This window comes from Pseudophryne corroboree, chromosome 5 (genome assembly GCF_028390025.1).
Source record: "Pseudophryne corroboree isolate aPseCor3 chromosome 5, aPseCor3.hap2, whole genome shotgun sequence".
Taxonomy (NCBI): Eukaryota; Metazoa; Chordata; class Amphibia; order Anura; family Myobatrachidae; genus Pseudophryne; species Pseudophryne corroboree.
The window spans coordinates 826157828-826181188 of NC_086448.1; the positions used below are offsets into that span (position 1 = coordinate 826157828).

Consider the following 23361-nt stretch of genomic DNA (forward strand, 5'->3'; position numbering starts at 1 on the left):
TTAATCAGTAATGGAATCACTAATGACAGGGGAGGCACTGCCTCCCCTGACTGCACATCCCTGCGTGTGGCGTAATTTGAATAATGGAGACTACTGTGCACCGTTATATGAATTGGTATTATTTTGTGGCCACACCCCTTCCCCATGAAGCCACGCCCCTATTTTTTTTGCACGCGCCTTCGGCACGCACTGCCCCTGTTTTACATAGAGGGGCGGGGCTCTGATGCCGTTTCTTGCACACTGCACTAAAATGACTAATTACGGCACTGTTGCTAGGTATCCATTTCCCTGGCCCTGAGCAGGTCCCCCTCACCAGATCCTCTCCAGGGGTGAGGGGGTGGACTTAGATGGGGGGGAGGGCCCAAAGCATTTTGTTGCACATGGGCCCACCGCTCGCTAGTTCCGCCACTGCCCCTACACACTCATTAATGGGAACCAAATAAAAATAAAATCATAACATGCCCCTGTTGCAGCTTCACCCCCCATTTCCACATGCTCCCATACAGTGAATGGCTGTCAGCACTCTGATTGGTAGATAGCTCCTGACATACACCAATCAGCACGCTGCTGAGGCAGGTAGAGAATGCTGCCTCCTCCCTGATTGTGTGACCACAACCCACCCCTGCCTGGAGGCCCCTAGAATTGTGGCGGCCTGGGCAGCTGCCCAGTGTGCCTACTAGTTCAGTGGCCCTGGATATAAGGATCCTGTAACATATGTCCAAGAATATTAATGTCAAAGCCACCTCTAAATGAAATGAATTTAATACAGAACACCATATTATTCATTATTATTTGTTCATCCCAATATACTAAGTTAGTTCCTAATAATAAAGTACTAGTAGATATAATACACCCCAGAGAAATAAAATTAAACATAATAGTGTGACCACCAGACGGTACTGACTGTCCGCTACAGCATAACACTGAGTCCTAGCTGCCGCTGCACCCTATCGCTGCTTACACTCCCCCAACCTATCCCTGACCCAGTGGTGGAACTAGACAGTGGTGGGCCTAGGTGCATATGCATTCCCCTCCGCACCCACCCCACACACCCCTTGCACTCCCTGCACTACACCCTGATTTTGAGTGGGCCACTCTGACAAGTACAGGAGATTTAGGGAGACGAACATTTCAGTTTTAATAGAACACAAGTAAGTTTATAATTTACACATGTTCCATCGGACCCACATTTGCTTCTTTCTATGGCATCAGACACCAGCATTTGTCACACATGTCCCTATGCTCACCATCTACTTACAGTAGTGTCTCTTATCCACATTATGCCACACAATTTGAGTAAAAATTCACATTACGCCACTAAGTGTGAGCCAAAATTCACATTACGCCACACAGTATAAGTCAAAACTCATATTACGCCGCAAAATATAAGACAAAACTCACATTACACCACACGGTATGAGCAGAAACTCACATTACACCACACAGAATGAGCCAAAATTCACATTACACCACACAGAATGAGACAAAATTCACATTACGCTACACAGTAGAGCCGAACACATACTGTATAATATCCCCAGCTCTGCCAGTTACATATAATGCCCCCAGCAGTGCAAGATACACGTAGTGCCCCTGCAATGCCAGATACACGTAATGCCCTCAGCGGTGCCAAATACCCATAATGCGCCCAGTAATGATCAATGTTATTATATAATAAACAAATAAACAGACATTTTTTATATATAACATGTTTCTCCAGCTTACAATACTGCATTGAAACGCTGGTCACTAAAGGGGACTCTTGCCCTTATTGTGTGCAGTTGGACAAACATATATGCTGCAGCCGTTTGGATTTGCATGCGGAGGACACGTAAGTAATGATCATATTGATTTTATGAGGAGTGCCGCCTTGGGGAACACACATATATAATATATATATATATATATATATATATATATATATATATCTGTATAGATACATTTCATGTTCAGCTAATAATAATATATAAACAAAACATAGTAAACACAGATCTTTTCCAGTTGTACCTTATCGCTACAGTTTATTATTTCATTAAAACAATTCCAAACTAACCAAAACAAAGTTTGCAGACGTAGACCCCGAAACCACCATTTAATGTTGAGTAGATTGTTTGTTACAAATTTTGTGGGTTTAGTATTTCTTTAAACAAGTCAACTTTTACCTATAAAACGAAACAAAGAGCTGCGTGTGTCTCATTTCTAATGCTCGGAATGCCGCGACACCTTTCAGGGAGGAGGAAACACAAGCAACTTACATATTGGGGTTTGTCACTGTAAAATGAATGTATACTCACTAAACAAAGGCTGCTCTGACTTATGTGTTGTTTTGCCACATGTTGAATTAAAAACATTACTTTGCAACAATCACAGTGTTAAGTGCAAATTGCAGTAGCTTCCAGCCAAACAGTAAACCCTTTCTAAACAAATTGAACGACTAGTATAAAAGCCGGCTAAAAATATAACTATCCCAGGGCTTCGCTGCAGTTTATATAACTATTACATAAATACTGAAAACACTATATAAAATTAGTTTGAAAATATGACATAATTAACACATCAAGCCTTACATTTTATTTCCAGCTGTTAGATCATTTACAAAGTGCAAAACCACCACTAGGCAGCAGACGTACAACTCCTGACTCACTGTAAATGCAGGGAGCAAAGGATAAGAGGGGCATACAGTATATTCAGAGGAGCAGCGGATAAAACAGACAGAGGGGTGGAGTTGGGTTGTGATTTCGGTGAAGGTTGGAGTAGGGATAGTGGTGTGCTCATACCTTCCAACGTATGGAAAGGAGGATTTGGGACACTGTGTGTGGGATGAAGGGGTGTGGTTGCTCATCACACCCTCTACATGTCACGTTGGGGGCCAGCCAGCCACCAAGCCGTAGGCAAATGCAGGGGGGGATTCCGGTTGCCCGGAAACCTCCCCTTCTCTTGGCAAGTGGCTCAAATTTTGACAATAGCAACGGTATATAATATGATTACTAGAGCTGCTGCCACACCATGCAAGTTAATAGACAGAGCAGAGCTGCTGCACATGCCCAGTGGTGGCAGCTTCTTCTATCAAGTTTGTTGTGTGTGGATCTGAGCACTTAATCAGTGCACTGGACCAGAAAGTAGCTACCAGGAAGGAGAGACAGGAGCCTTATCATGAGGTGGGAGAATGTGTTCTTAGAAAGTGCAGTCCTGGTTCCATTGTGTTTGCGTATTTATTATAGTACAGTATTTTTAACCTTTTCATGACCACTTATCTATCTTATATATATATTGTTTAAATGTTTGATTCAGTCTATACTATAGACCATCTATAGTGTTACATATTAAGACTGTATTCCATGTTCTGCAGAGTGGTAGACTGTGGATTACATTTGGAAACACCCCTCTAGAAATCCTGCATTTGCCACTGCAAGCACCCATGTTGCTTTATGCTAGTGGCATGCCCAGTGCTTCTTGAGATGCACTCTATTCAGCGAACCCTTCAAACCATTGTCCCCCAGTGGGATACTGTGGCCCGTGGGAGGGACAGTGAGGAGGTACTGTATGTGTACCTTATTTTTTCAAAATGCTGCAGAAATTTGTTTTGGGGTGAAGCTACTTCTCCTTAATGACTTGAATTGTGCACCACCTTAGAATTGCAGAGGTAGGAGCATATGCTTGAGTGCTGTGTGGAAAGCCACCACAGAGGATTGGCCAACCATTATAGAGGACACAGCCTGCCAGTGGCGGAACTAGCGAGCGGTGGGACCATGTGCAACAAAATGCTTTGCCCCCCACCCCATCTAAGTCCACCGCCTCACCCCTGGAGAGGATCTGGTGAGGGGGACCTGCTCAGGGCCAGGGAAATGGATACCTAGCAACAGTGCCGTAACTAGTCATTTTAGTGCTGTGTGCAAGAAATGGCATCGGAGCCCCGCGCCTCTATGTAAAACAGGGGCAGTGCGCTCCGCAAGCACGCGCAAAAAAAAACCAAAAAAAAAACAAAAAAAAACACAGGGGCGTGGCTTCGTGGGGAAGGGGTGTGGCCACAAAATAATACCAATTCATATAACGATGCACAGTAGTCTCCATTATTCAAATTACACCGCACGGTAGTACTACTACACCAGGTAGAGACCCTTTTACACCTTACGGCAGACAGATTTCCCTTTTTTACACATTACGGCAGACAGCGTCCCCCTTTTTACACATTACAGCAGACAGTATGTATCCCTTTTTACACATTACGACAGTGTGCCCTTTTAACACATTACGACAGACAGCGTCCCCTTATTAAACACATTACGGCAGACAGCGTCCCATTTTTACACATTACAGCAGACAGCGTCCCCTTTTTACACATTACAGCAGACAGCGTCCCCTTTTTACACATTACGGCAGACAGCGTCCCATTTTTTGCACATTACGGCAGACAGCGTCCCATTTTTTGCACATTACGGCAGACAGCGTCCCATTTATTACACATTACGGCAGACAGCGTCCCATTTTTTGCATATTACGGCAGACAGCGTCCCATTTTTTACACATTACGGCAGACAGCGTGCCCTTTTTACACATAGCGGCAGACAGCGTGCCCTTGTTACACATAGCGGCAGACAGCGTGCCCTTGTTACACATTACAGCAGACAGCGTGCCCTTGTTACACATTACTGCAGACAGCATGCCCTTTTTACACATTGCGGCAGACAGCGTCCCCTTTTTACACATCACGGCAGGCAGATTCCCCCTTTTTACACATTCCGTCAGGCAGATTCCCCCTTTTTTACACATTACAGCAGACAGTCCCCCTTTTTGCACATGAAGAAAGAAAGGGAAAGGAAAGGAAAGGAAAGGAAAGAAAGAAAGAAAGAAAGAAAGAAAGAAAGAAAGAAAGAAAGAAAGAAAGAAAGAAAGAAAGAATTATACTTACTCTCTCCGCTGGCTCAGGCTCCTCGTGCAGCTTCTGGCAGATCACGATTCCCGGGCTGGAGAGAAGGAGAAGGAGGGAGGTGGAGGAGGGAGCCGCGGCAGCGCTGTGTTATTGGTGGAGGCGCTGCTGCTGCTGGCCCTCTGCTTCACTATAGGCTGTTCTCCGCCGCTGTGAATGGCTGGGATGCACTTCACAGCGATGGATGACAGCCTATAGTGAAGCAGAGGGCCAGCAGCAGCAGCGCCTCCACCAGTAACAAAGCGCTGTTGCGGCTCCCTCCTCCACCTCCCTCCTCCTCCTTCTAGCCCGTACCACTGCGCTCCTCTCCTCTCTGTTCGGGCGGCTGTGTGCTGCGGGCAGCGGTTGCCCGCAGCACACAGCGGCATGTAATGAGTCAATTTGACTCATTACATGCTTCGGGCCCCTGGGCAGAGGCCGGTCCCAGTGCAACGCACTGGTTGCACTGGCAGTAGTTCCGCCTCTGTAGCCTGCAGATAACATGGATACTACAATGCGTGGTATGCTTATCCATGTTCCTATTGGCAGATGCCTACAGATTGGTAGGTGCGTAGCGGATGTGAGCAAGGAGGTTAGTCAACATATTGATTCCAAACCAGAGTAGGTTTTATTGAAGAAAACAGGATACAGGTGATAGAAGATAAACTTCAATCAACATAATAAGGTATCATTTTCTCCTGGGCAGTACAGCACTGTGATGCTTCAATAACACAGTGAAAGGCTTGGACATAAGCACAAGAAAATTATACGTTTAAAAACCCTACAAGCAGCGCAGCAATTATCTCAATTAGAAATCAAACATTAAACATTTATTCATGCAATTAGGTAGTTCAGTGGCGTCACAAGGCGGGTGCGGGGGGTGCGGCCCGCACCCGGGTGTGACACCTGGAGGGGGTGACACCAAATGTCAGCTCCTCCGCAGTGACAGGAGCCAGGTGCTGCAGTGTGAAATTCCGCTACAGCACCCGGCTCCTGTCATAGCAGAGGAGCCGACAGCACACTGAGACCGTCTCTGGGGGAAGCCCAGCATCTCCGGAGATGCTGGGCACGCCCCCAGAGTGACGATACCAGTATCCCTGCGAAGCCACGCCCCCTAGCTGTAAGACCACGCCCCTTTTTGCCGCGATCGCGGCAGTACATCAGGGGTGCGCACCGGGTGTCACCACACCTGGTGACGCCTCTGAGGTAGTTCACATAAGCACATAACATGTATTAAGTTGATTCTGTGTATAGATAAAATTCACGAATTATAAAAGTATGAGCTCATACTACCAAAATACTAAAAGTCGCTTATTAATATCCCCAAAGGAAAATAGAAATTGTGACTCCAAGCCACAATCCAATTGATCCAAAAAAGTCCTTAAATTAATAATGCAGTTAGCATCATTTAGTGTGTTTCTCTGAAACATAAATGCAGCAGAACCAGGAACAGCTTTGATAAACAGATTCCAAGCAGGATGAGTAGCCAATCTGGGCAGCCTAGGTGGCAGTGCACATTAAATCCTCAATGATAGAATTGTGCAGGACATTAAACACTCCTTAGATTAATTACAGTCACAGGAATTAGCCATTTAGATTTGTAACATAGAGCCTGCTGAAGATCCCCCTCTGTATTGCAAGCAGCAACGCAACCCGCAGGCTGTATACTTTTAGGTCTACGTATATAGAGCCGGGTTGTGTCACTCACATCAGTCTGCTCTTTAGTTTCTATTCCATGGTGCCCGAGGCATGCATAATCTTTCAAATGGGGTCACTGAAGTCAACAAATGCGTGACCCTAACGTGTTTCTCCGCCTCTCTCTGTGGCGGTTTCTTCCGAGGAAATATAGGCCCTCATTCCGAGTTGTTCGCTCGGTATTTTTCATCGCATCGCAATGAAAATCCGCTTAGTACGCATGCGCAATGTTCGCACTGCGACTGCGCCAAGTAACTTTGCTATGTAGAAAGTATTTTTACTCACGGCTTTTTCATCGCTCCGGCGAACGTAATGTGATTGACAGGAAATGGGTGTTACTGGGCGGAAACACGGCGTTTCAGGGGCGTGTGGCAGAAAACGCTACCGTTTCCGGAAAAAACGCAGGAGTGGCCGGAGAAACGGTGGGAGTGCCTGGGCGAACGCTGGGTGTGTTTGTGACGTCAACCAGGAACGACAAGCACTGAAATGATCGCACAGGCAGAGTAAGTCTGGAGCTACTCTGAAACTGCTAAGTAGTTAGTAATCGCAATATTGCGAATACATCGGTCGCAATTTTAAGAAGCTAAGATTCACTCCCAGTAGGCGGCGGCTTAGCGTGTGTAACTCTGCTAAATTCGCCTTGCGACCGATCAACTCGGAATGAGGGCCATAGTGCATACTCTGGATGGGCCAAAGCTCTCTATCTAAGTGGTCAGCATCCAATCAAATCAGAATGTCCATAATTGCATTAATATGCTTGTGCTAGATCAGTTTTTTATTTCAAAGCATGAACAAGAAAAGGTGGACAGAGAGACCACTGGGAAATACTTTAAACATATATAAAATAAACTTATATTTAAATGTAATTACAGAATTCACAGATTACTTTCTAAAAATGGCATTACTTAGGAACATCAAAGTAAGAATCTAAACAATAAACAATCTCAAATATACCAAAAAGTTATATACAGTGCTAACACTATAGCCGATAGTTGCCACAATGCTTGAGTCACAAGGACCTGAGGCTGCAGACTGCAGTTCTTTCCGTTTGGTAGGAGTGATCGTTTGGGACTGAGGCTGTCCTTTCCTAACAGTAGGTCTAGAGAGCATGGTGTCAATTTTCGCAGACGATACCAAATTGTGTAAGGTTATAAATACGGAGGGGGATGCTGAGTCTCTTCAGAACGACTTAACTAAACTGGAAGCATGGGCAGCAAAATGGAGAATGAGATTCAACACAGACAAGTGTAAGGTAATACACTGTGGGGGCAAGACCAAAAATTACACCTACCTACTAAATGGGGTAATATTAGGGGAATCTGTACTGGAAAAAGACTTAGGGGTTCACATAGATAACAAATTAAGCAGCAGTACCCAAAGTAGGATTGCAGCAAAGAAGGCTAATAAGATATTAGCATGCATAAAATGGGGAATTGATGCAAGGGACGAGAGTATTATACTTCCATTATATAAATTACTAGTGAGGCCACATCTTGAATACGGTGTGCAATTTTGGGCACCATATTACAAAAAGGATATCCTGGAGCTAGAAAAGGTTCAGAGGCGGGCGACTAAACTAATCAAGGGCATGGAGACGCTGGAATACGAGGAAAGGCTTGCAAGGCTAGGCATGTTTACAATGGAAAAAAGGAGACTAAGAGGGGACATGATCAACATCTACAAATATACAAGGGGTCAATACACAGAGCTTGGGAGGGACATGTTTTCTATAAGATCAGCACAGAGGACACGTGGTCACTCGCTTAGGTTAGAGGAGAGGAGTTTCCGCACATTGAGGCGAAAAGGTTTTTTCACAGTAAGGACAATACGTGTTTGGAATTCCCTGCCTGAGAGAGTAGTGATGGCGGACTCAGTCAACACCTTTAAGAATGGGTTAGATAAATTCCTATTGGATAAAGATATTCAGGGTTATGGTGCGTAGGCACGCATTATAGTTAATATAACTAGTCTTAACATAAAAATAACTAGTCCTATAATAAGACTGCAAAGGAGACCACAAATAGGTTGAACTCGATGGACAATTGTCTTTTTTCAACCTTAGTTACTATGTTACTATGTTATGTTATGTTTTCCTGTCTGGCAATGCACCAGAGCCGGACATAGGCATAGGCAAACTAGGCAATTGCCTAGGGCATTTGATATGCCTAGGGGCATCAGCAGCTTCTGCTGATTAAAATGATATGCGGCATGCCTATATTCTGTATGTAGCATTTCATATGCAGATACAGTCACAGTCTCACACAGTATATAGGCATGCTGCATATCATTTTAGTCAGCAGAAGCTGCTTGTGCATCCTAATCACATAGCAATGCAAATAAGATGCATTTTCATAAAAAAAAGGTGCCCGACGTTAGCATCGAGGCAAGATTTATGAGGACACATCTGTATCCAAGCAGAGGCAGAGGTCACAGTGTTAGTGGCAGTGTGAGTGCTGTGTGCATGTGAGTGGGTTGGTTGTGCAGTAGTGTTCGGAATATGTGTAAGGAGCATTATGTGTGTCATGTAAAAATGCATTAATAATGTGCAACATATGTGTAAGGGGCACTATGTGTGTCATTATGTGTATAAGGGCATTAATAATGTGCGGCATATGTGTAGCAGCGTACTACTGTATGTGTGTCATTATGTGTATAGGGGCACTAATAATGTGCAGCAAATGTGTAAGGGGCACTATGTGTGTCACTGTGTGTATAAGTAAGGGCATTAACAATGTACGGCATATGTGTAAGGGACATTATGTGTAAAAGGGCATTAATACATTTTGTCATAATGTGTAAGACGCATTATGTTTATAAGGACATTAATGATGTGTCTCATGATGTGTAAGGGGCATTACTGTGTGAAATTATGTGTATAAATGCATTACTAATGTGTGGCATTATGTGTATAAGGTGCTCTACTATGTGGCGTTGTGTATAGAAAGGGCACTACTGTGTGGTCTAATGTGAATAAAGAGCAATATGGTGTGGTGTAATGTAAATAAGGAGTAATTCATTGTGATGTAATGTGAATAAGGAGCTCTACTGTGAGGAGTAACATTTATAAGGTATTGTTAGGGTCTCCTGCCCTGTGCTGCCACGTCGTCATAGCAACCGGGAGACAAGTGCTAGCGGAGTAACCTGAGCGCAGCTGATACTCCGGTTCGGGTCTTTTGCTGTGCAGTGGTTATAGGCTCTGTGCATGGCAGGGGATCCGGTGCTGGTTTTTGTGTTCACAGTCTGTGAGGTCTGAGTGGGGCGTGGACAGCACCTGCTTTATAAGGCCTCTTCTCAGGGTAAGCAGATGCTGCTGAATCTTTGTTGGTTAGTCAGTTCCTGAAAGTTAACCAGTACTGTGTAGCTTTGTATTTGTTTGTTGCTTACTGCAAATAGGCCTGGGGATTTGGTATTACACTCTGCCAATCCAGACCTAGCAGTAAGACTGGAGTCAGTCGTTTAGCTTGCTGGGGTTCTGTTACTACTCTGTGAACTTAGCAAGTTTGCGGCTGTATTCTAAGACTTGCCTGTCTAATCCTGTCTCACTGTGCTAGGTGTCAGGGGTCAGTTTAGTGGCAGTAAGCTGAACCTGTGCACTGCAAGTGAGAATTAGGATTGTGGAGACTCTCCTTGTGTCTATCATTCCATCTCTGACCAAGGAGTTTACTGCCACACCCGTTGGTAACCCTTTAGGGTTTTGCTGTTGCCCTTAGCAACAGCATTTCGGGTTCTCTACGTATTAAAGCACAACATCTTGCTTTTCCCATCTGAGCAGTTCTAATACAAGGGAGATACCCAGTTCCTTAGCCTCTGGGCTTCTCTGTTCACTTTGTGTGTATTTTGTTACCCTATCACCTTCTGTGTACGTTATGTCATATTCCCCAGTCTGTCTGTGAGTCCATTTGTTTTGCATAACAGTTCAAACACCAGTACATTCCTGCAGGCACTGGAGTGCATAACAGTTCTGACACCAGTACTTTCCTGCAGGCACTGGTGTGCATAACATATTCAGCAGCCCAATACTCCTGTTGAAATTTTGTGGGAATATGGAGCATACCCCTCAAAATACGTTGCAACAGGTGGTCGATCAGGTGCAGGTCCTGACTCGACAATTTAATGATTTGTCCATTAAAATGCACACCTCCCAGGCTGCTGGCGGAGCTCCCGCAGCAGCAGCACCTGCAGGGGTTAAGGAGCCGAAAGTAAATCTCCCGGATCGTTTTTCTGGAGATCGCTCGCAGTTCTTTTGTTTCAAGGAGAGCTGCAAGCTATACTTCCGGCTTAGGCCTCAGTCTTCTGGGTCGGAGATTCAGCGGGTGGGCATAGTGATTTCCTTGCTACAAGGAGACCCACAGGTCTGGGCATATGGGTTGCAGCCTGACTGTCCGTCGCTTAAAAGTGTTGATGCTTTTTTACGGCACTGGGCATGTTGTATGATGACCCTGACAAGACGGCCTCAGCCGAGGCTCAGATTTCGATCCTTAAGCAAGGGCGAAGGCCAGTTGAGGTTTACTGTACGGAGTTTCGGAGGTTGGCCCATGACACCCAGTGGAATGACCCAGCCCTGAGACACCAGTACCGAAGAGGTCTTTCTAACCAGATAAAGGACCAACTGGTACAATATCCCTTGCCTGATAGCTTGGATCAGCTCATGCAGTTATCCATCCGGGTGGATAGACGGCTGAGAGAGCGTAGGCTTGAAAGGGAGACTGAGATTTCCTTCCTTCCCAAGGGAACCTCAGACTCTGAGGAATTTTCCGAGGAGCCTATGCAGATTGGGGCTACCCGCCTCTCCTCGCGTGAGAAGACGCGGAGGAGACAGCAGGGGTTGTGTTTGTACTGTGGGAATAAAGGTCATGTGGTAGTATCATGCCCAGAAAAGCTGGAAAACTCCAGGGCCTGAGGGTGATGGGAAATATCCTGTCAGGCCAGAAGTCAGAATTTCCCAAGAAGACTTTTATCATTCCGGTGACCTTGAAGATCCTCGGTCAAACTGTCAAGACTGAGGCCTTTGTGGACAGTGGGGCCGACGGGGTTTTTATGGACCGCCAATTCGCCCTGAAACACTCTGTTCCCTTAGTACCCTTGGCATCGGAAATTGAGATTTGTGGGTTAAACGGGGAACCATTATCCCAAGGTAAAATTACCTCTTGCACTAGCCAGATTTCTTTGTTTATTGGAGCCACACACTCTGAAAAATTGTCCTTTTATGTGACTGTCTGTACTTTTGCCCCATTGGTGTTGGGGTTACCCTGGTTAAGGGCCCACAATCCTCAATTTGACTGGGTCTCTGGGGAGATTCTTAGTTGGGGTACTGATTGTTTCAGGAGTTGCTTGAGCCTTCCAGTCAGGCTCTCGCAGCTAAGTTTGCCAGGATTGCCAGGGTGTTATGCAGATTTTGCGGACGTGTTCTCCAAAAAAGTTGCAGAGGTACTACCTCCCCATCGCCCCTATGACTGTGCCATTGATTTGTTGCCAAATGCTAAGCTTCCCAAGAGCAGGTTGTACTCCCTGTCACGTCCTGAGACTCAGGCTATGGCAGAGTACATTCAGGAGAACTTGGCTAAGGGATTTATCAGACCTTCACAGTCTCCAGTTGGGTCGGGGTTCTTCTTTGTGGGTAAAAAGGACGGTTCGTTGCGACCCTGCATCGACTTCAGGGAATTGAACCGTATCACGATTAAAAACTCATACCCACTGCCTCTCATTTCGGTCTTGTTTGACCAGCTTCGTACTGCCACCATTTTTTCTAAGATTGACCTACGCGGTGCGTACAATCTAATCCGAATAAGAGAGGGGGATGAATGGAAGACTGCCTTTAATACCCACTCAGGGCATTATGAATATTTGGTGATGCCTTTTGGGCTCTGTAATGCCCCGGCAGTCTTCCAGGATTTCATGAATGATGTTCTCAGGGAATATTTGGATAGATTCTTAGTTGTATACTTAGATGACATCCTAATCTTCTCCCATTCCCTGGAGGAACATCGGAAGCATGTACGCTTAGTCCTCCAGAAACTCAGAGACCACCGGCTTGGGGCGAAGCTGGAGAAGTGCGAATTTGAAGTTCAGCAAATCGCATTTCTAGGATATATTATCTCCCCAGAAGGTTTCCAAATGGAGGGTTTCAAGGTACAGGCAGTCCTGGATTGGGTGCAGCCCACTAGTTTGAAGGCGCTTCAGCGTTTCCTGGGCTTTGCGAATTTTTATAGACGATTTATCGCTGGATTTTCGTCTATAGTGGCGCCCTTGGTGGCACTCACTAAGAAAGGGGCGGATGTTGCTCACTGGTCTTGTGAGGCTAAAGCGGCTTTTGCCCGTCTCAAAAGGGCATTTGTTTCGGCCAAGGTGCTGCGACACCCAGATCCAGAGCGTCCTTTTGTGGTGGAGGTGGATGCCTCTGAGATGGGTATTGGGGCAGTGCTTTCTCAGATGGGAGTGTCTGATAATCGCCTTCATCCCTGTGCTTACTTTTCCCGTAAATTTTCGCCTGCCGAGATGAATTATGACGTGGGTAACCGGGAATTGTTGGCTATTAAGGATGCACTCGAGGAGTGGAGACACTGGCTTGAGGGGGCTAAGTTTGTGGTCTCAATTCTCACTGACCATAAGAATCTGGCATATTTAGAGTCAGCGAAGCGTCTCAATGCCAGGCAGGCACGATGGGCTTTGTTTTTTGCTCGCTTTAATTTTTTGATAACATATCGTCCTGGGTCAAAAAACATCAAGGCTGATGCGCTCTCGCGGAGTTTTGCTCCAATCCAGGAGACCACCGAGGAGCCATTGCCCATTGTTTCCCCATCATGTATTAAAGTGGGCATTACCCAGGACCTCTTATCATTAGTCCTTAGAGCACAGGAGCAGGCTCCTCCAGACCTTCCGGTAGGTCTTTTGTTTGTGCCTCCTAGGTTAAGACAGTGAGTGTTCCTGGAATTCCATGCCAAGAAGTCGGCAGGTCACCCGGGTATTGCCAGAACTCGGGAGTTGCTATCTAGGGCGGTGTGGTGGCCCTCGGTGGCTAAGGATGTGGATCAGTGGGTTCGGGCATGTGACATCTGTGCCCGAAATAAGACTCCTAGAGGGGTTCCTGTTGGCCCATTACATCCACTCTCTATCCCATCTAAGCCATGGACCCACATTTCAATGGATTTTGTGGTGGACTTGCCCAAATCCTCGGGGATGACAGCCATCTGGGTTGTCGTTGACAGGTTTTCGAAGATGGCGCACTTTGTTCCACTGGTTGGGCTGCCATTGGCCAGACGCCTGTCTGAATTATTTATGCTGCATGTTGTGCGTCTCCACGGGTTGCCACTTGATGTGGTCTCTGACCGCGGATCCCAGTTTGTGGCCAAATTCTGGAGGGCATTTTGTTTCGATCTCCAGATTTCTGTCAGCTTGTCGTCAGGCTACCATCCGCAGTCTAATGGGCAGACTGAAAGGGTGAACCAGTCCTTGGAGCAGTTCCTCAGGTGTTATGTCTCCAAGTGTCAGACCGACTGGGTTGCTCATCTGTCCATGGCGGAGTTTGCCTATAACAACGCGGCTCACTCTGCTACAGGGATCTCTCCCTTCCTTTGTGTGTATGGGCATCATCCTAAGGCCAATTCTTTTGACCCCCTGGACTCCACGCCTGGTGGTTCCTCTGTGGTTTCGGTCCTTAGAGGTATTTGGCGGAAAGTGAAGAAAGCCCTTGTGTCTGTGTCATTAGTGACCAAAAGGGTTTTTGATAAGCGGAAAAGACCCTGCAGCTTCAAATTAGGAGACTTCGTCTGGTTGTCTACCAAGAATTTGAAGTTGAGACAGCCATCTCATAAGTTAGGCCCCCGGTTCATCGGCCCTTATAAGATCACCAGGGTTATCAATCCGGTGGCATTTCAGTTAGATCTGCCCCGTTCTTTGGGTATCAATAAAACATTTCATTGTTCCCTTTTAAAACGGGAGATTAGTAATCCTTCTTCCAGTGGAAGACCTTCCCTTCTTCTGATACGTGGCCAGAGGGAGTTTGTTGTTGAAAGGATTCTTGACTCCAAGGTGGTTCGGGGTCGGCTGTCATTTTTGGTGCACTGGAAGGGGTATGGCCCGGAGGAGCGGTCGTGGGTGCGCAGTTGTGATCTTCATGCCCCCAGACTGATACGCTCTTTCTTCTCGCAGTTCCCCGATAAACCCGGTGGTATGGGTTCTTTGACCCCTCGTCAGAGGGGGGGTACTGTTAGGGTCTCCTGCCCTGTGCTGCCACGTCGTCATAGCAACCGGGAGACAAGTGCTAGCGGAGTAACCTGAGCGCAGCTGATACTCCGGTTCGGGTCTTTTGCTGTGCAGTGGTTATAGGCTCTGTGCATGGCAGGGGATCCGGTGCTGGTTTTTGTGCTCACAGTCTGTGAGGTCTGAGTGGGGCGTGGACAGCACCTGCTTTATAAGGCCTCTTCTCAGGGTAAGCAGATGCTGCTGAATCTTTGTTGGTTAGTCAGTTCCTGAAAGTTAACCAGTACTGTGTAGCTTTGTATTTGTTTGTTGCTTACTGCAAATAGGCCTGGGGATTTGGTATTACACTCTGCCAATCCAGACCTAGCAGTAAGACTGGAGTCAGTCGTTTAGCTTGCTGGGGTTCTGTTACTACTCTGTGAACTTAGCAAGTTTGCGGCTGTATTCTAAGACTTGCCTGTCTAATCCTGTCTCACTGTGCTAGGTGTCAGGGGTCAGTTTAGTGGCAGTAAGCTGAACCTGTGCACTGCAAGTGAGAATTAGGATTGTGGAGACTCTCCTTGTGTCTATCATTCCATCTCTGACCAAGGAGTTTACTGCCACACCCGTTGGTAACCCTTTAGGGTTTTGCTGTTGCCCTTAGCAACAGCATTTCGGGTTCTCTACGTATTAAAGCACAACATCTTGCTTTTCCCATCTGAGCAGTTCTAATACAAGGGAGATACCCAGTTCCTTAGCCTCTGGGCTTCTCTGTTCACTTTGTGTGTATTTTGTTACCCTATCACCTTCTGTGTACGTTATGTCATATTCCCCAGTCTGTCTGTGAGTCCATTTGTTTTGCATAACAGTTCAAACACCAGTACATTCCTGCAGGCACTGGAGTGCATAACAGTTCTGACACCAGTACTTTCCTGCAGGCACTGGTGTGCATAACAGGTATAGTGATACTACTGTGTGATGTAATGTGAATTATGGACACAATCGCATGATCAAATGTGAATAAAGTTGCAGTACTGTGTGGCGTAATTGGAATTGGGGTTACTATTGTGGGGCCATGCCCCTTCCCAGCAAGAACACACCCCTTTTTGGGCTGTGCGCCAAATGTGCGAACTGTTCCTATTTAAAATATAGGGGGTACAAACACCAAAATAAGGACTGCTATGGGTGAGGGGTGATGGTGCTGGAAAAGAGGTGCAAGGTCAGAGGCGGAACCAGCAGTGGTGCTAGGGGGCACCAGCCAAAATCTTGCCTAGGGCATCATATTGGTTAGGGCCGGCTCTGCCATGCACAGTCCCCAAGCCGGGTCCTGCCACCCTTGCATGGAAACGTTCTCCCTGGGACCAGTGTGAGAGGGTAACGATCTTTCTTTGTGTGCAGATCAGGCTCCAGTCTGCCAGGACTCACGTGCAATCTGGTCCCATCCTGCCTGGGAGAAACAGCGTGACAATGGGCCTGATTCAGATTTGGAAGCAAGGCAGAAAAGGTAGGTAAGTTAGTATCTAGAACAAACCATATTGCAAGGCAAGGGGTGGAAACACATTTATATTTTTCCTGTGCAGGTAAATACTGGTTGCTTTTGCATGTATGCCAAAGATGTTAGACAGCTTTCTTTTTACACTGCAATTTAGATTTCAGTTTGGACACACCCCACCCAAATCTAACTCTCTCTGCACCTGTTACATCTGCCCCACCTGCAGTGCAACATGGTTTTGCCCAGTTGCTTGATTTTTTGGTTTGCTTCCACATTTGAATAACCCCCACTGTACCACGATGCATGGGCTGGGGTACATAGGGATATTTAGATTGGGGCATAGGTGCCAAGCATCACCCATATGGCACCTGGACTTAGCATTTATTGACATGTCTGATATGGTGCCAGACTATGTGCTGCATATACTGTAATAACTGAGCTGGATGCGATTCTTCCAAAATGCTTATTATTATTATTATTATTATTATTAGACATAGGAAGTCATGCAATTTTGCCAAAATAAGCATGTAATATGTAGTCAAAAACCTGCAAAAAAAGCCCCAAATATGCAAAGATATACTCTTTTGTATAAGCCACAAAATGCAAATTAATTATATACTGTAGCTAGTATTATTTTCCAAATAGTAGTTACCCATATTTAAGGTTCAGCCACTACACTTATTGATTTAAGTACATAATAAAATCTATTGCATTTTAAAGAAAATAAACAGGCAGATGTCAAAAGTGATTTGGGGAACAGTATAAACCAGGCGTTTTCAACGAGTGTGCCGTGGCACACTAGTGTGCCGCGACCAGTTGCAAGGTGTGCCGCGGAGCCAGAGCAGCTTCCTGCACCTTCAGAGTGAACTGTTGGCCCGGGCTCTTCTTAGAGGATCAGTCGTGCTCCGGCCATGACCTATGCCTTGAAGATGCCGTGGTGTGATATCATAGGTCACGGCCGCCGCTTCTCACCACCCAGCCAGCCCACCCGCCTGTATACACATCTTACTGTTCCTGCCTGCATACACAGCTTTCCTTGCCCACCCACATACACACCTGCCCAATCGCCTGCTGCTCAGTATTCGCAGAACTCCACTATGAACAATCCCCGCCACTGAGGAACAGGGAGGAGGACAGCTGACCGGTAGGGGCTAATATTTGTTATGTTATTTCTCCAGTGGGGAGCAGTAGGATTTATGAATTTATGGGGGGGAACAATGTGAATAATTCATGTGGGGAGCAATAGGATTTATGTGGGGAGAAATATGATTGATTTATGTGTGAGCAACATGATTTACAGTATATGGGGAGCAATGTGATGGATTTATGAGGGGAGCAATAGGATTTACGTGGGTAGCAATGTGATTGTTTTTTCTGTGAAGGACAATGTATGTGTGGATTTTTTATTACTGTGAGGCCCAATGTGTGTTTTTTTTTTTTTTTTCTGTGGGGAACGGATGGTGTGCCTTGGCAATTTTAAAATGTTGTTTGGTGTGCCGCGAGTAAAAAAAGGTTGAAAAGCACTGGTAAACCATTTATAGCAAAAGAAGGAGCGCTAGATTTCCAGAGTTATCTTTAATTTCATTGATGTCACCTTACACAGCCTGCATAATAACGCTTACAACAGTCTGTCTATAGAGCTCCACACAGAAAAGCAGCCATTTTACCAGGACTTAGCTTATTTATCCACAGTGCCATCTACAGCCACACTCCGGTACTACACCAAACCCAGCTGCTTTCTTCATGGCAGATATGACGTCAGTGTTGCCTTTAGGCTAGCATGCCCTTTTTCTATTGGCAAAACCACTCAGCAAAAGACCAAAATGGCTGCTTTATTATGGAAATCCTGGATAGAAGGCATGTATGCTGTAACTCTACATCTGCCCCCCGTTATTTACAGGGGTATGGTTCAATAGATCTGCAGTAAAAAGATAGACAGTCAATAGTTTGACAAATGGCCAAATGCAAAAGGTCAACGGGGTCAAAAGGTTAACCTGAAAATGGTCGACACAAAAATGGTCAACACAAGTTTATTTTGTTTTTTGTCATTTTGTATGTTTCACAAAATCTGAGCCAAATTAGCGGCAACGTGTGCCTTTGTAGACTGGCTACTCTTGCCACGCACACTTTGGGCAGGTTACTATTCCCAATTGTAGGCCACGTGGATGGTAATTGATGAAAAAGTTGGGGGGAAAAACACGTGTGTCAAACACTGTCACGTCGATCTTCTGTATAGCTTTCATTTGGGTCAACCTTTTGATTGCCTATATTTTACCTGTAGATCTACGAACCGGATACCTATTTACAGAGACATATAAGTCCATTTAGTGTGCGCTGGATAGGTAAGAATATGCTGTATCCTTGTCCTCAGGGTTGACCTGCCATCTGCCAAATTGCAGTCTCAATGCGTCCCTGCTTGTCCTAAACATTGTAAGGACTATTAACATTACTTTTTGTTTATTAAACGCTGTTTCCCAATCTATTGTTCTGTTTATGTTTCCTACACACAGAAGTATTCCTAAATATCTACCATATACCATGCAACAGTCTCTACTGATGTCTGCCAGGGCCTCTCCGCGGGGCTTAAGGATAAACAGAAGTAGTATAACGAGCTTTATCAAATAGACTCATTTATTTATGTAAGATCATGAAATGCGAATTGCCAGGGGTATCCGAGGAGAGCCGGGGAACACTAGGGCAGATGACAGTGTTTGGTAATCCTTTAAAAGTATCATATTTACCTTAATTCTGTCCTTGCTACAATAAAATAAATCTGCATTTCATGCCGCATTCTGTGTCTTCGAAGGAAAACGCCGTATTGCAGAAAACAGCCTAAAAAAATCATAATAACACAATTTTGAGAAAGCGGGGGAATCTGAAATCCACACTTTTGTGGTTTGGACAAATTATCTTTTTTCCCTTTTAAACTTCCACATCTCTTAATTACAGCCTTTACTTCCATTGTTACGTACCCACATTCTCTGATTTAGCCAAAACCAATCGCTTGTCTGGGAATTCAATTTAGAAGTGCCACGGTATGCGAAGCTTTGATCATCCGAGGTCCAAGCCTCCCGCCCAATGACTGATTATTGTTTTATATACATGTATATAAAAAAAAAAGAATGAGATTAAAAATGGATTAAAAGAAATATTTATTTTGATGTAGAGACTGAAATAAGCAGCTTAGACTTACACAGGTCTCATTGGAAACAGACATCGAGGCTTACATTCACCACATCAATCATTAGCATTTTCTAGAATTATGCAGAAAATGTCCTTAGATGGTCTCAGATTTGCATAAGGTGGTGCGGGATAGTCCGGGAGAATTCTTTCGCGTTTAATGTCATCGGAGTGCAAAAGCTTTCTGAGTCCATTTATCCAAACTCAAAGGAGATTCATTGTAAAAACGGTCATTGAAATCCATTACCTGTATGTAAATGGAAATAATATATCAAGATTCCCTCTCAATGCTGCATGCAATGAGAAATACATGTCAATCAACATATACTATAAAGCGTCACAGCTTTAGCTGTTGCTTGGATAACTCATTCAGCCTTATATCTATAAAAGTTTGCACAGCCATATCAGGGAGAACATTTGCCCTGTGCCGGCCCTGACCCTGAAAATGTGATGTCATGATGTCACAATAGGGGAGTGGGACTGCAGAAACAAGGAAGTAGCCGAACATCAGGTGTGTCGTTAGGAGATACTATGGATAAACCGCTTCGTATTGCCACTCATCTTTGCTTCCTTTTGGCTATTATATGGATCAGTCCCCCGCTTTGTTTTTCAGCAGAGCTGTGTTCTATGCAATAATTATAAATATATTATAGTGCTGCTCTCTGAGCCGATTCCCCAAGTAGTGAGTCCTTTGGGGCTAACGGGGCTCTCTCACTTCATAATGTTTGGATTGCAAACTGTAACATTTTCTTTTTTTCACGACAAGGAGCTTCAGAGGCCCTCAGTCACAGTTGGAGCCCAAATTTCGTTGCTAAGGAACCTGTACCACACTAACGCCTACTGCCCTGGAGTGCCACAGAGTTTAATGAGATTTGGAAGGGTCTCATACTTAAGGTGAGTACACACTTAGCGATTAAGTAAACAATATCGCTCACTTTTCCCCTTCAGAGAGATATCATTTACTACACAGGTTCTCAAACTCGGTCCTCAGGACCCCACACGGTTCATGTTTTCAAGGTCAACTGTAGGTTTTTAAAATGTGACAGTTGGTGACATACAGTGCAGCTGCCGGGTGACATGGAAAACGTGAACCGTGTGGGGACCTGAGGACCGAGTTTGAGAACCACTGATTTACTATATCGCCCAGTGTGTATGCAGCTGACGACGAGCAATGTGCGGCCCCGTGGGACTATTATGACCCTCAGTCTCGGTCATGCATGCAGCTCAATTTGGACTCATCGTTTAAAGCTGCATGCTCCGGCCGGCCACAGCGTAACGTCACTGTGTGATATCGCACAGGGTGTATGCCCGCCGCAGAGCGGACCGGCCCGGGAGGGGAAATACTAGGCGATGGCGCTCACCGAGCACATTGCCTAGTGTGTACCTTATTCCTGGAGAATGGGGAAACCCCCCCACTTCCCTATTGAAGTGGTCAGAGCTACACCTCCTGCTGTGTGATGCTGCAATTTGCGGCATTGCGCCATAAGGGCCATGATGGAATGATTCATGTCACCATAGTATCCCGAAACTGCAATGTACCCATTAATTGGAGAAAGGATGGTCAGTGACAGTAAGCTCACTAACAGCGTATTTTCGAGTTGCCATTTAAATGTAACCTGTACTTTAAACTGTATATATATATATATATTTATATATATAAAAAATCCTGCAGCTTACTATTAGAAAGACTAATACTAACACAGAGATTACAAGTTAATAATAATAATTTTCTGTGGATGGGAATTGACCACTTCATCCAATAAATCATCAGACTTGGTACCATCAATTACCAACCAAAGTCTAGGACTACAGATATTTAGGTTATGGAGAGATCAGTCAATATCATACATCTAACAGTAAGCACATAGACAGGATTATAGAGATACTCCCATTGGAATCTTCGATTATAAGAAGTATTATTGTGTAGAATCAGATCTACATTCAATACATCATAATATCGATATATACCCCTGAGGAAATCCAATTAAAGGGATGAAATGCTTCAGTTTATCTAAACCGACCTGGGAATATACAGAGGCCTTTCACTTACGAGCTCACACCCGCAAGGGTCAAGTGTATGACATCTAGCCTCTGAAATATTAAACATGTCTTAACGATATTATATACAAATTGTATTTTTATGCAATGATTTTATGTAATGTTTTTACATTTGTATGTACATTGGAATACATTTTAATATAAAAAATAAGACATATCGACATTTTCTTTATTGAGGATAGTTTTAGAATATATCCTTATTATATATTAGCGCACCTAAAGTACCTATTGTGATATATATATATATATATATATATATATATATATATATATATTTATATATATATATATATATACAAAAAGAGAAAGAAGGCTGCGGCACTCCATAAGCAAAAGATGAATGTATTGAGTTTAAAAAGTCATAACAGCAGTGTAAACGTCAGCAACGTTTCGGTACACGCAGGTACCGTTTTCAAGCTGTATACTGCTGCAAGGTATAGTCAGAATAAACAAGAATAATGAGAATATACTTACTTAAATAGCCCCCCGCTGCTGAGAGAAGCCGGTGTACGGCGGCGTCCCGCATGGAGTCCATCCACGGTGGGCGCTTGCCGATGACGTCACTCCGCACAGCGCCGGGAGGTTCCAGGGGAGCGTGCTGCGTTGCCTGGAGACCAGACGCTGGGGATTGAGTTCTCTCACCGGCCTCCCGCAGCAGCTGAAGGAGACACAAAGCTGCACATATTAGTTATAGAAATGATACATGTATAAACAGTAAATAAGCATGAAAAAATATAAAGATTAAACATCAGATGTACAATCCCGTGAGGGCACAGGTAATATGTCTGAGCACTCACTGCTGGGAGCAGCAGAGAGCTATAATGGTACTGGAAACAAAACGGCATGGCCTGGACAAAATTGCATAAAACTACAACAAAACTATGGGGAAAAGAAGCCATGCTTACGGGGCCTAGATATTTTAGTGCTAGCATAGGCCGCCCGTAATGAATGAAAAAAAGAAGGGAGGGTAAACTCCTGGCCCATAATTCTACATTAATAGTAAATAAGCTGCATATAAGTGCAGCATATAATGAGGATTAAGGATACTAGATATTACTATATAGTAGGATGGCTTGTTACAAAAAAGTGTTCCAGTTATAGCGTTCGTTCAATCCAGCTGGTGATACTGTATTGAGACGGTGTATCCACGACATCTCACACTTCAGAAGCTTTCCATCACGATCACCACCACGGAGTGATGGCGGAATGTGATCAATCAACATATGTTTCAACGATGCCCTCACGGGATTGTACATCTGATGTTTAATCTTTATATTTTTTCATGCTTATTTACTGTTTATACATGTATCATTTCTATAACTAATATGTGCAGCTTTGTGTCTCCTTCAGCTGCTGCGGGAGGCCGGTGAGAGAACTCAATCCCCAGCGTCTGGTCTCCAGGCAACGCAGCACGCTCCCCTGGAACCTCCCGGCGCTGTGCGGAGTGACGTCATCGGCAAGCGCCCACCGTGGATGGACTCCATGCGGGACGCCGCCGTACACCGGCTTCTCTCAGCAGCGGGGGGCTATTTAAGTAAGTATATTCTCATTATTCTTGTTTATTCTGACTATACCTTGCAGCAGTATACAGCTTGAAAACGGTACCTGCGTGTACCGAAACGTTGCTGACGTTTACACTGCTGTTATGACTTTTTAAACTCAATACATTCATCTTTTGCTTATGGAGTGCCGCAGCCTTCTTTCTCTTTTTGTGTGCAACTATATCTGCTGAGGGCACCCTCTTTTGAATTTATAATATCAGCAATCGAGTGCGGGTTCATCCTTGGGACTGTCTTTCTGTGAGTCATCTGACTCCGCACGGAACCCTGCACCATCAGCTTTATTGTTTTTC

At 44.9% G+C, this 23361-nt stretch overlaps 1 long non-coding RNA gene across 1 annotated transcript; it reads left to right on the forward strand.

The window, feature by feature from the left end:
* Positions 1-7800: 7800 nt before the first annotated feature.
* Positions 7801-23037, forward strand: LOC134929509 (uncharacterized). The gene is made up of 4 exons (XR_010178602.1): positions 7801-7853; positions 16178-16283; positions 20218-20345; positions 22860-23037. It is a non-coding gene; the product is annotated as an uncharacterized LOC134929509 (long non-coding RNA).
* The last annotated feature ends 324 nt before the right edge of the window (positions 23038-23361 follow it).